General features: G+C 39.4%; 1 protein-coding gene across 1 annotated transcript in view; it reads left to right on the top strand.

The window, feature by feature from the left end:
• Galntl6 (polypeptide N-acetylgalactosaminyltransferase like 6) overlaps positions 1-10,098 on the top strand; it is a 1,205,609-nt gene that overhangs the window by 1,191,669 nt on the left and 3,842 nt on the right. The window lies entirely within an intron of this gene.

The raw sequence follows: 10,098 nt of genomic DNA, 5'->3' as shown, positions 1-10,098 counted from the left end.
AGAAAGAAAGGAAAGAAAGAAAGAAAGAAAGAAAGAAAGAAAGAAAGAAAGAAAGAAAGAAAGAAAGAAAGAAAGAAAGAAAAGACAATCTACAGATTGTGAACTAAATGTCAGCCAGCATCTGGGTCAAAGGAGTCAGGAATAACATATCCTAGATCCAGGAAGCCTGGTTTAAAGATTTATAAATGCCACGTCAGAGTAGGTTGTCCTCGAGAACTTCCTGCTTCTAAAGAACTTGGCTAAGAACCTCACCAGCTGCTTCTGAGAACTCGAGACTAGCAGTCCCTTGCTGGCCAAGGGGGAAGATTATCTAGGGACTTCTCACAACAACTGTTGAGTTAATAAATCCTAGCGTTTCTCAGGTCAAATCCTGCAGTAGTGAGTAGCTATGAATGGATCCTATTAACCGGGCGGGCGGGAGGGGGGTGGAATTAGAGCGCATGACTGCTCTGACAGCCTGCGGTACCACAAGCCTAGAGCTGGCCACACTTAGGGTGAGCTGTCCTCTTCGGCGCCATTCTCTGACTAAGAATGAGTTAAGCAGGTTTAACCCTTAAAAGTGCTGCAGATGATTTTAGAGTGCTCATACCATTCCGGTTTGTTTTATTTTTAAACAAGGGTGCCATACTCTAATGACTTAAGTGACATAATAAAAGGGACATCCAGCCTTCCCATTCTTTCACTGACATTTGTCATTTTTCCTTTTAAAGCAGAAAAGTTATTGTTCACAAAAGTCCACGTCCCATCAATTAGTTGAGAGTCTGATTCAGTCCCCTTGTATGAATCCAGTTTAAAAAAAAAAAAAAAAAAAACACTATGATATCAAGTAACTCCAAAGAAAGATTTCACAGAAGCAGCAAAACCATAGAAATTTAGGGAAGAGACTTCCCCAGGATATCAATTTTTACTTTTCTATTATTTTTAGAATTTCAAAAGTCTGATGTTTGTCCCGTCATAATTTTTACTAAGGAAGGAAGTGGAGTGAAATTGACATAACTTGTTTAGGAGAGTCTTAAACCCAAATAGATCCACATTCCAAATGACATAGGAAAATGTCTTTGTTTGCTTCAATTCTATTTAATCAGTGCTGAGAATTTAGAAGTGGTTTTATTTAATTATTTGGGGATTTTTACATTTGTTTTTTATATTGTTGATATTAATGATGTTATTGTTTTATTTGGAAGCCCTTAAAAGGTATTACCACTAATAAAGTGCTTCTGATGCATTTTCTGTGAATGGGGCAATATTTCAGAAGAAAAGAATGACTCAAAAACTAAATGGAGTATTTAATCTTTAAAAGAAGTGTTTACTTTTCAATAATGATAAGTTGGGGGAATAATGTACAGATTTTAAGATGCATCTCTACAGGAAATATCCGTGTTTATTCTATTTTTCTAAAGTTCTTTCAGATGTAAGAACACTTTTATCTTGTTTTTCTTTTAACCTGACTTTCTTGTTAATATTGTCTTAGATATAGACTGCTTAGCATTAGAACCTGAAAGACTCCCAAGATCTAACCCCTTTGTTTTGTTTTGCTTTTTAGAGAAACAACAAAAGCCTACAGAGGCCCAATTCCTGATGGGACTGATGGGTTTTTTGACCTTTAGTCTTGTTGCGTCTCCTGCAATATACTTTCTCATTTTGTTGTCCAAGACAGTTCAGATTATTACTCCAATTTAAGTTGAAATTCTCTCACAACGTATAAGAATACTATGCTTGCTTGGTGATGTCCCCCAAATAGCCTTCATGTCTAGAAACCTTAATATATGAAGCTCCTTGTAAATGTTTGTGATTTTGTTCTTGCCTCAGAACCTAATCAAAATGTACAGTTTAACTGCCCTACTAATAGTAGAGGAAGAGTTACTTCACTACCCACTGATTTCCTTAAGCATTCCTTTGAAGATTTACTCTCTTTTTATTGGCTGTGTCCAAGATATTCGGTGTAGGGCAAGAGATCTTGAAGCATTCAAGATGCGTAGTGGAGAAAATCAATAGTGAGAAATTAACCTGTGTGTTGAGCATTTCTAAAGAGTCAGGGAAGATTTATCTCAAGTGTGCAGCTAGCATACTACCTGGAGAATTAGATGGGCTTATAAAAATTCACATTTTGTCATTAGACAGTGGACTGTTATTTACATTTGTACCAAAGAGACAACCTTGAGTTCTGCACCCTAAAAAGTTAAGATTTTTCCTCATCATTTAGGATGCTAAAATCATGATTGGCTAACCGGGGAATATCCTTTGAGAAAGTCTAGATTTTGCATCATTTTAGTGTGACATACACTTGTCAACCAAGATCGATCGCCTATTCTCTGGGTAAGAAAACTAACATTAGAAATAGATTTTTTTTAAAAAATGAATGTGTGCTTGATATAATAAATCCAAAATTGAAACTTCAAACTAACAAGCCATCATGAAAATTATGTACATGAGGAGCACATAAACAGAATAAAAGCAAACCTAGAAAAGCTTCCTCTAAGCAGAAAGGTGTAACCTAACACAAGCACCTTTAAGGAGGCATTTCTGGTACCACTACAGGTTGAGACTCCATTTGCTTAAACTATCACTACCATTCTGAAAAGTATAAAGCTACAAATATTTGCATTTTTAATTGACAAAGGAAGCTGAGCAGTCCTCAGAAAGTCTCATTCCTGAAAATAACATGCTTCAAGAATGGAAAAGTAGAATACTCGTCTATCCTTTTATCAAAATCAGAGGGAAAATATTATAAAGTAAATCTGGCCATAGAAACTGCTACTTCTCCACAATAAGAAATAGTTTTGACAAAGTTTTCTTAAAACAGAATTAATTTTTGAGCCTTTTTGAATATTTATAGAGAAAAATCCTATACTGTAAACAACTGCAGGATTTGTACATTTTCCAAGGGTGATTACCACCATGGCAACAGTAACGAACTGGCTTCTATGTCTCTCATTATTTACTTTAAAATATTTTACTAAAAAATATTTACTATGGTTTTTTAAATGTCTTCCTGTATCAGAACCCTCAGTGAATGACGCGAGTTCCAGGATTATTTTGTAAATTGATAACACGGAACTTTACATAATAAACGAATAACACATTATGCAAATGGACTTACAGTCATGAAAACAGTGGTAGATCAATTGTTCTCACATTTCTTGCAAAACCCACAAGACTAATGCCACCACTTGACACCATTTCCTTTAATGACAGTTGTATGGTTTAGGGAAAGGAGCAGTCAAAATGTTAGTAAATATATACTTTATGCTTCTGTTCTCACATGAAAACTTCTATTTCAGTCTTTTTCTATCTCTATCAGGAAACAGCAAAGAGATATATTTCATTAGAAAGATCAGCACTACAAAGTTAATGGCAGACCCTTCAAAATTCCAATGACCTTTCAATTGCAAAACCAGTTGTCTAGCCATCATGAAAGGCCATCATCACACCTGCCACCATGTGACTTCACAGAGCTGAGCACTCATAAGACAGTGGATAATAACACTATGCCAGATCTACTTTTAACTTCCTGTTTTAAATGTTACAGAATCTTTCCCAAGGATGGGTATTTCCCTGGTACTCCCCTATGGAGCAACAAGCTTTTTCTTTCTCACCCTAATAATATTAGGAACTTACCCCTAGGAACTCACTTAAAATCTTTAGGTGTCTTACCCTGGAAGGAATATAAGGCTGGTTACAATATACTTTCATAAAAAGGTGCTGGGAAGATGCTGGAAATAAGACAGTTTGTATAAACCAAGAGGAGGAACACCTCGAAGAGAAAATATTTTTGAATGATTTCCTTATGATCCTTACGATCATTATGATCTTTATGATCCTGGGCAAAAGGTCAATTGTATCTCTAACCATGGGTGTGTGTGATCCTCTGCATTCATCTCATTGGTTCTGTCCTCGCCGCCATTACTCTCAGATGACATTACTAACTGTAATTACTCTCCACGTGTGAAAGTGTGGCTGAGGACACTGAAGTGTGACAAGTGGCCAGTCTTCCCTGCATGGCTGACATTGGAAGATTGCTCTTTCTTTGATTTATGTGCATAGTCTTTGCAGAGCTGGGAGCTGTTTGCAACTCTATTTGGTAAGCTTGACGCTGGCCTCAAGCTTTTCCTCACAGTCACTGGTCTCAGCACTTGACTTACCACGCTGGTGTGCAAGGTGCTGCAGCCTCTCAGCAAAAACGCAGCTTAGCTCCATGTTTGATGCTTCACTTCAGAGAAGCTGGGAAGCGCACTTGCATCCCTTCTGCCAGAAGTTGCCCCCTTCAACTCACTGCGTAACACACTCTCCAATCTGCTCAGTGCAACAGGGTGGAACAACCAACCCCAGTCCTGAATCTTCTTGTTCATGATTTTACCCTGGCATCATTCACCGTGAAGTGGGGACTGTTTATAATTAAATTACACTTGCCCTGATTTACCAGGGGCAGCCTTGGATTATGTCTATTGTCCCATACAATTAATAGTACCCCCCTTTTTACCCTTTGCCTTAAAAGTGCCCTGATTTATTTGGGTTTTGTTTTTGTTTTTGGCAGAACCAGGGATTGAACTCAGGACCTTGCACTTGCCAGGGAAGCGCTTATTCCACTGAGCCATCTCCCCAGCCCAGTGTTCTGATTTAGAAAACAAATTATATGATTGTCCTATTTACAATCCATCTGCCTGTTCACCTTGTAATTTCTCTAAGTTAAAATATCATTTGTTTATCAATTCCTATAAGAAATCGGCTAGTTACATCCCTTCCCTACAATAGGATTGGATTAAACCCAGTTGATTTATGACTATCAATTACGTTCATATAGTTCTTTATAATTTGCTAAATAGAAGACATAATGGTAGAGAGTTCTTATATCCACCTAAATCTGTTTGCTGAGTTTATATCATTCTAATTTAAACTGATTTGCATAATTAAAACTTTGCTCAAAATTACTTATTTTTCAAATTATTTCAAGCTATAATCAGGATCTTCAGTATGAACTATTAGCCACATTATATGCTCTAAATGTTATATTTTTTATTTTTATTTTTGTTTTTATTTTTATATTTAGGACAGAGTGTACAGTATTTAACTGCATAGATCAGATTCATTGTGATCCTCCTATTTACAGCTTCCCAAGCGCTCGGGTTACAGGTGCATGCCACCACACCCTTCCCTGCCAATAGGATTGGAAGCAGCAAGAAGATTCAGGACTGGGGTTGGTTGTTTCACCCTGTTGCACTGAGCAATTTGGAGTGTCTCAATAACCACCTCAGTGCGCCCTGGGGGCAGGGCTGGCAGAGCAGGCCCAGGGATTGAACTCCCAGCCCCTGAGTTTGCTTAAACAGGTGCTTTAATCCTCTGAGCTATTTGGCAGGCCCTAAATGTTACAATTTTTTAGATGTATATATTTCATTCATTATAGCTTTTGTTCAAAGCAATTTTATAAACATTGTCTTTTTCTCCCTTTTAACCACCTCTGTAGCAGACAACATCACCATCCTTACGAAGCAACTAAAAGACTCAGAGTGAAGGTGCAGCTGTGGTCACGCAAGGTCGCAGGGCGTGTTAGCAGCAGCAGGGCTATAACTCAGACCTTCTGATACTTAGTTCTCTGCTCCTTCCCTTCTCCGTGGTACTTCATGCCTCACCACAGGGTTATTTATCAACAGCCCAATCAAATATGAAGTGCATCGAACTACTTGAGAACAGCATTATTCCCTACTCCTCTGTGACTTTTGTTTTTAACCTCTTAATTATGTTTATTTTTCTCTGCTCCTATTTGTTTTTATTGGGTTTCCCACAAGCTTATTAAAGTAAGAACACAAAAACTGAATCCAGGATTAATCCCTCTTAATGAGATTTCCAGGGTACTTTTAGGAAAAGAAGTGATCAACGAAAGCTATTTGCATAGCTGTCAATGATAAATTCTAAAGCAAATACTGTGCACTGTGTGATTATGAACGAGCTCACTCCACGGGGCAGGGAAAACAGCTGCAAAGCCAAGAGCTTGCATTCATTCACCTTGCAGCAAGGCTCCAATCTGGCCTTCTTTTACTATCCTTATTTCTGAAAGGTTCTCTTTGGAGTAGCTCTTAGACACTCGAGACTGCATGTATGGATGCAACTTCCCTCTCTGGAAGATTTTCTCCGTCAGGGTACTTATTTTACATGTAGATTACCAGATACAGGGTCTTCCTCTGTTCACACTGCTAAACAACAGAGTAGCATATAGTAAACAGAAACCTGTCCCCCACAGTTCTGGAGGTTTGAAAGCCCAAGATCAAGGAACAAGTGCATTCAGTGTCTGATGAGGAGGACTCAGTTTGTTGTTTATAATCAGCTTCCTCCTGTTGTGTCCTCATTGGCAGGAAATGCTCCAGGGTCTTTTCCCAAGAGTGCACATCCAAATTATGAGGGCTTTGCCCTCTGTCCTACTCCACTCCCAAAGGCTCCTCCCATTAATATAAACATCTTGGGTGTTGAACTAAGATCTCAACCCAGGAAATGCAAGGGAAGATATAAAGATTTAAATCCAAGCACTACCATTTACTATAATTTTGCCAAATCAGAATTAGTGGGTAAGACCACTAGATACAGGTAGTTCTACAATGACAGAGATAATAAATGTCTTTATGCCACAGCCGTGAATTTCTTGCCACTAGTAAATGTAAGTGTGCTCCCAAAATGGTTGTGTTGTCCACAATACATGCTGCAGATGTGCAGAGAAGTGGCCAGTTATAAGTCAAAGCTAAATTTACACTGACAGAAACATGTCCAAGAACATTTTCTTTCAGTACATCTCTAGTTTTTATTAGGTCAGTGCTTATTAAACTGTAGCATTAAAGAATATTGAGGAATTGTTAAAACACAGACAGCTGGGCTGCACCCTCCTAAATTTCTGATTCTTTTACACTGGGGTGGGGCCCAGGAATTTATATTTTTAAACAACTTTCTAGGTGCTGTTAGTGCTGATGACCTGGAGCCCACACAAGCCATTGGCTTGATCAATAGACTCACTATTTAGAATATATTTTAAAAGATGATTTTGTTCATGTTGGATGCATTTAGAAAGCATTAACCATCAATAAACACTGTTAGAAGTGACAAAACCCCAACCCTGTTAAATTCATGAGTATAACTCAAGGCAATAAATACTTAAGAGCTAATCGTTGCTATGAAACTCTAATCTAAAGCCGAATCATGTGCTGGAAGACCAAGAATAGGTAGCATAATGATATCACTTAAATTTCTCAAGTAGTAACAAGTGTAGCATCTTCCTAGCATGTGTGACAGTCCTGAGTTTACTCCCCAGTACCAAAATCAGAGCAAAACGAAACAAAAAACATCCCTCAAAGCAAAGTAAAATAAATAGGTCAGAACTCCTACCTCAAGTGCCTGGCACTGAGTAGCATATTAATAATGTAATGTACTCTTCTCCCTTTCGCTGAGCCATCAGTGAATTTCATACTACTCTAAAATAGTGTTGAAAATCAGAAGAAGGCATAGCTTGGTTAAATAATTTATTTAACTTTGTTTTCCAGTTTATCAACTCTTCTATTCCAGGTCATACTTGTTCTTAACTTTTGTTCTGAGAAAAGCAACATTAATTTCCTGTGCCTAGAATCTAACCAAAGGCAAGGACCAGGGGTTCGATCCCCAGACCTGCAGTGCTGGCCCAGCCCCCGGGGTGCACTGAGATGGTGATTGAGACTAGGCATGGTGGCGTGCTCCTGTAATCCCAGCTCTTGGGAGGCTGTAAACAGACGGATCACTACAAGTCTGATCTAGTAGTGAGAACTGAACACCCTGTAGACCCTTCCCTAAAAAGTACAATAAAAAAAAGTAACCAAGCCAGGCATGGTGACACACATCTGAGTCCCAGCACTCAGGAGGCTGAAGCAGGAGGATTGCTGCAATTCTGAGGTCCACCTAAGGCTACAGAGTGAGTCCAAAACCAGCTTGAACTACGCAGTGACAGCAAACAGACAAACAGTAAGAGTAGTCATTATCCCTGTATAGCTAAGCAGATATTAAATTGGGAATTTGTATTTAAGTTAGTTCCACTAAGTTCTGTCTGATCGCCTCCCCTTGATGTACCTGGTGTTTTCCAGGCAGATTAGTTCACCCCAGTTACCTTTTGCCCTTTCTCTCAGTCATACTTTTTTAGATCTGGGTCTAGCAAAGTGTCTCAGCTTACCAAATGCAGATCTATGAAGTCTGAATTCATCCAGTTGTGCCTGGTTTGGGTCTGGCTGCTGTGCTCAGCTTTTTCCTGCTTCAGCCCTTGGAAATGAACCTGTTGTGCCCCTCTGGCAAGATGTTCTGCTCCTGGATTAGCTGTGGCCCCTAGCCTCTCGGCAGGGACTGAAGCTGCCTCCCCAGGCTCACTTCAAACACTTGGTATGGATATGACTGGGCTATCGTGCTTTCCTCTGAAAAATGCTGAAGGTTTAATTAAAATTCTTTTCAGCATAACAATATCTCAGTGTGCTCAGTTTGGTTCAGTAATTTTTAATAGTGGCAAAAGGAAGAGCTTAGAATTTCTTCTGGTTCTTAGGTTTGTAACCTTTTTGCTAAAAACAAACACAAAAAAATTTTTGAAGGTTCTTTCTACATTATCTCTGTCTTCAAAAATAAACATTAATTTAAATTTTTTCTTTAAAAAAATATACATTACACTGCATCCTTTCATGGTATATCTTCCACATTATGTTTTTCAAATGTTTTCAAGTTATTGTACACACTTGGATACATAAAAGAGAACATATTGAAAAAAAAAGAGTTTCACTTTTCTGGATTGTTACTCAAATTTCTATGACAGAGTTAAATTGCTATGGAGATTATAACATGCTTATTTTACAATAATCCATGCTGCATATGTTCATATTTTATGGTTGAACTATGCAGCAAATGCAAAAACTCCTTATCAGATCAAAATCTAAATATTGTACCTCAAATCCAATAGGTAAACTTAAGTGATCAGGCCTTTTAATTCTTCTTAAAGGTCTAGTAACCACACAAAAAAGGAAAAACCGTTTCTCTGCCCTCCTCATAAAGAAGAGAGGGCAGGGATTCGATCTCCAGGTCTGCAGTTCCGGCCCAGCCCCCAGGCACTCTGAGATTGTGATTGAGACTAGGCATGGTGGCACGCACTTATAATCCCAGCTCTTGGGAGACTGTAAAGAGGAGTTTTGAAGATTATTATAAAAGATATGTTGGCGAGGTATCTGGTGGGAGATAGGAGAACAACCATGCTTCATTTTCCTTAAAATAATTTTTTAAAGTCCTAGAGGAAGCAGCAGGGAAGCGTTGGAGTGACTGAGATGTCAAAAAAATAACCTCATGAAAGAAATGAACCGGGGCTCAGATGAGTATTAAATAACTACGCAGAGTCAGCCACTGAATGTTTAGAATAAAACCATCTCTGGGGCAATTTGTCTGGATAATGCATGCCTCTGTTTGAGAAAGGATGTGGAGTTGAGGTTCTTTTATTGTGAATGACAGGAAGAACTTCTCTGGAGAAGAGCTAATGACCCTGTTTCGACATTCCTCAGACATCAGTTGGCTGCCGGAGAATCAGCTGTGGGGTCGAGGGCTTGGACTGGCCAGAGAGCAGGCTGGCAGGGGCAGAGCTGCAGCTTCCTGCGGGTCCCAAGGATGGAGACGTCCACCAGGCCAGCAACACCCTGCACTCTCCCTACCACAACGAGCCGCTGGCAAGGGGCAAGTCTCCTGGAGAACTCACTGTTGGCCTCAGAATTCTTTTCAAAGGGTCCCTTATGTTTTATCAAGCCTGAGGAAACTTCCACCAAGAAAATCAGAAAAGTGACAATTCTCTGGTGTCTTAAGGAAGCCAGGTCTTTCTTGCTGGGCTAAGGAGCAATAGCAGAACAGTATGTAGATCGGACTCTTAGTGATTCTCCTGTTTTCAGTCTCTGAAGTGCTGGGATTACATGCGCGCCACCATGCTCAGTCTCAATAGCCCTCTCAACACGCCCTGCAGGTGGGGCCAGCAGGGCAGGCCCAGAGATGGAACCCCAGCCCCTGCACTCTGCCTAAGCAGGAGCTTTAGTCCCTTGAGCTATCAGATCGGCCCCCTTACTGGGAAGGTTTTTGAAA

This window comes from Octodon degus, unplaced genomic scaffold (assembly GCF_000260255.1).
Source record: "Octodon degus isolate 3935 unplaced genomic scaffold, OctDeg1.0 scaffold00121, whole genome shotgun sequence".
Classification (NCBI taxonomy): Eukaryota; Metazoa; Chordata; class Mammalia; order Rodentia; family Octodontidae; genus Octodon; species Octodon degus.
This window is presented reverse-complemented; position numbering and strand designations above follow the sequence as displayed.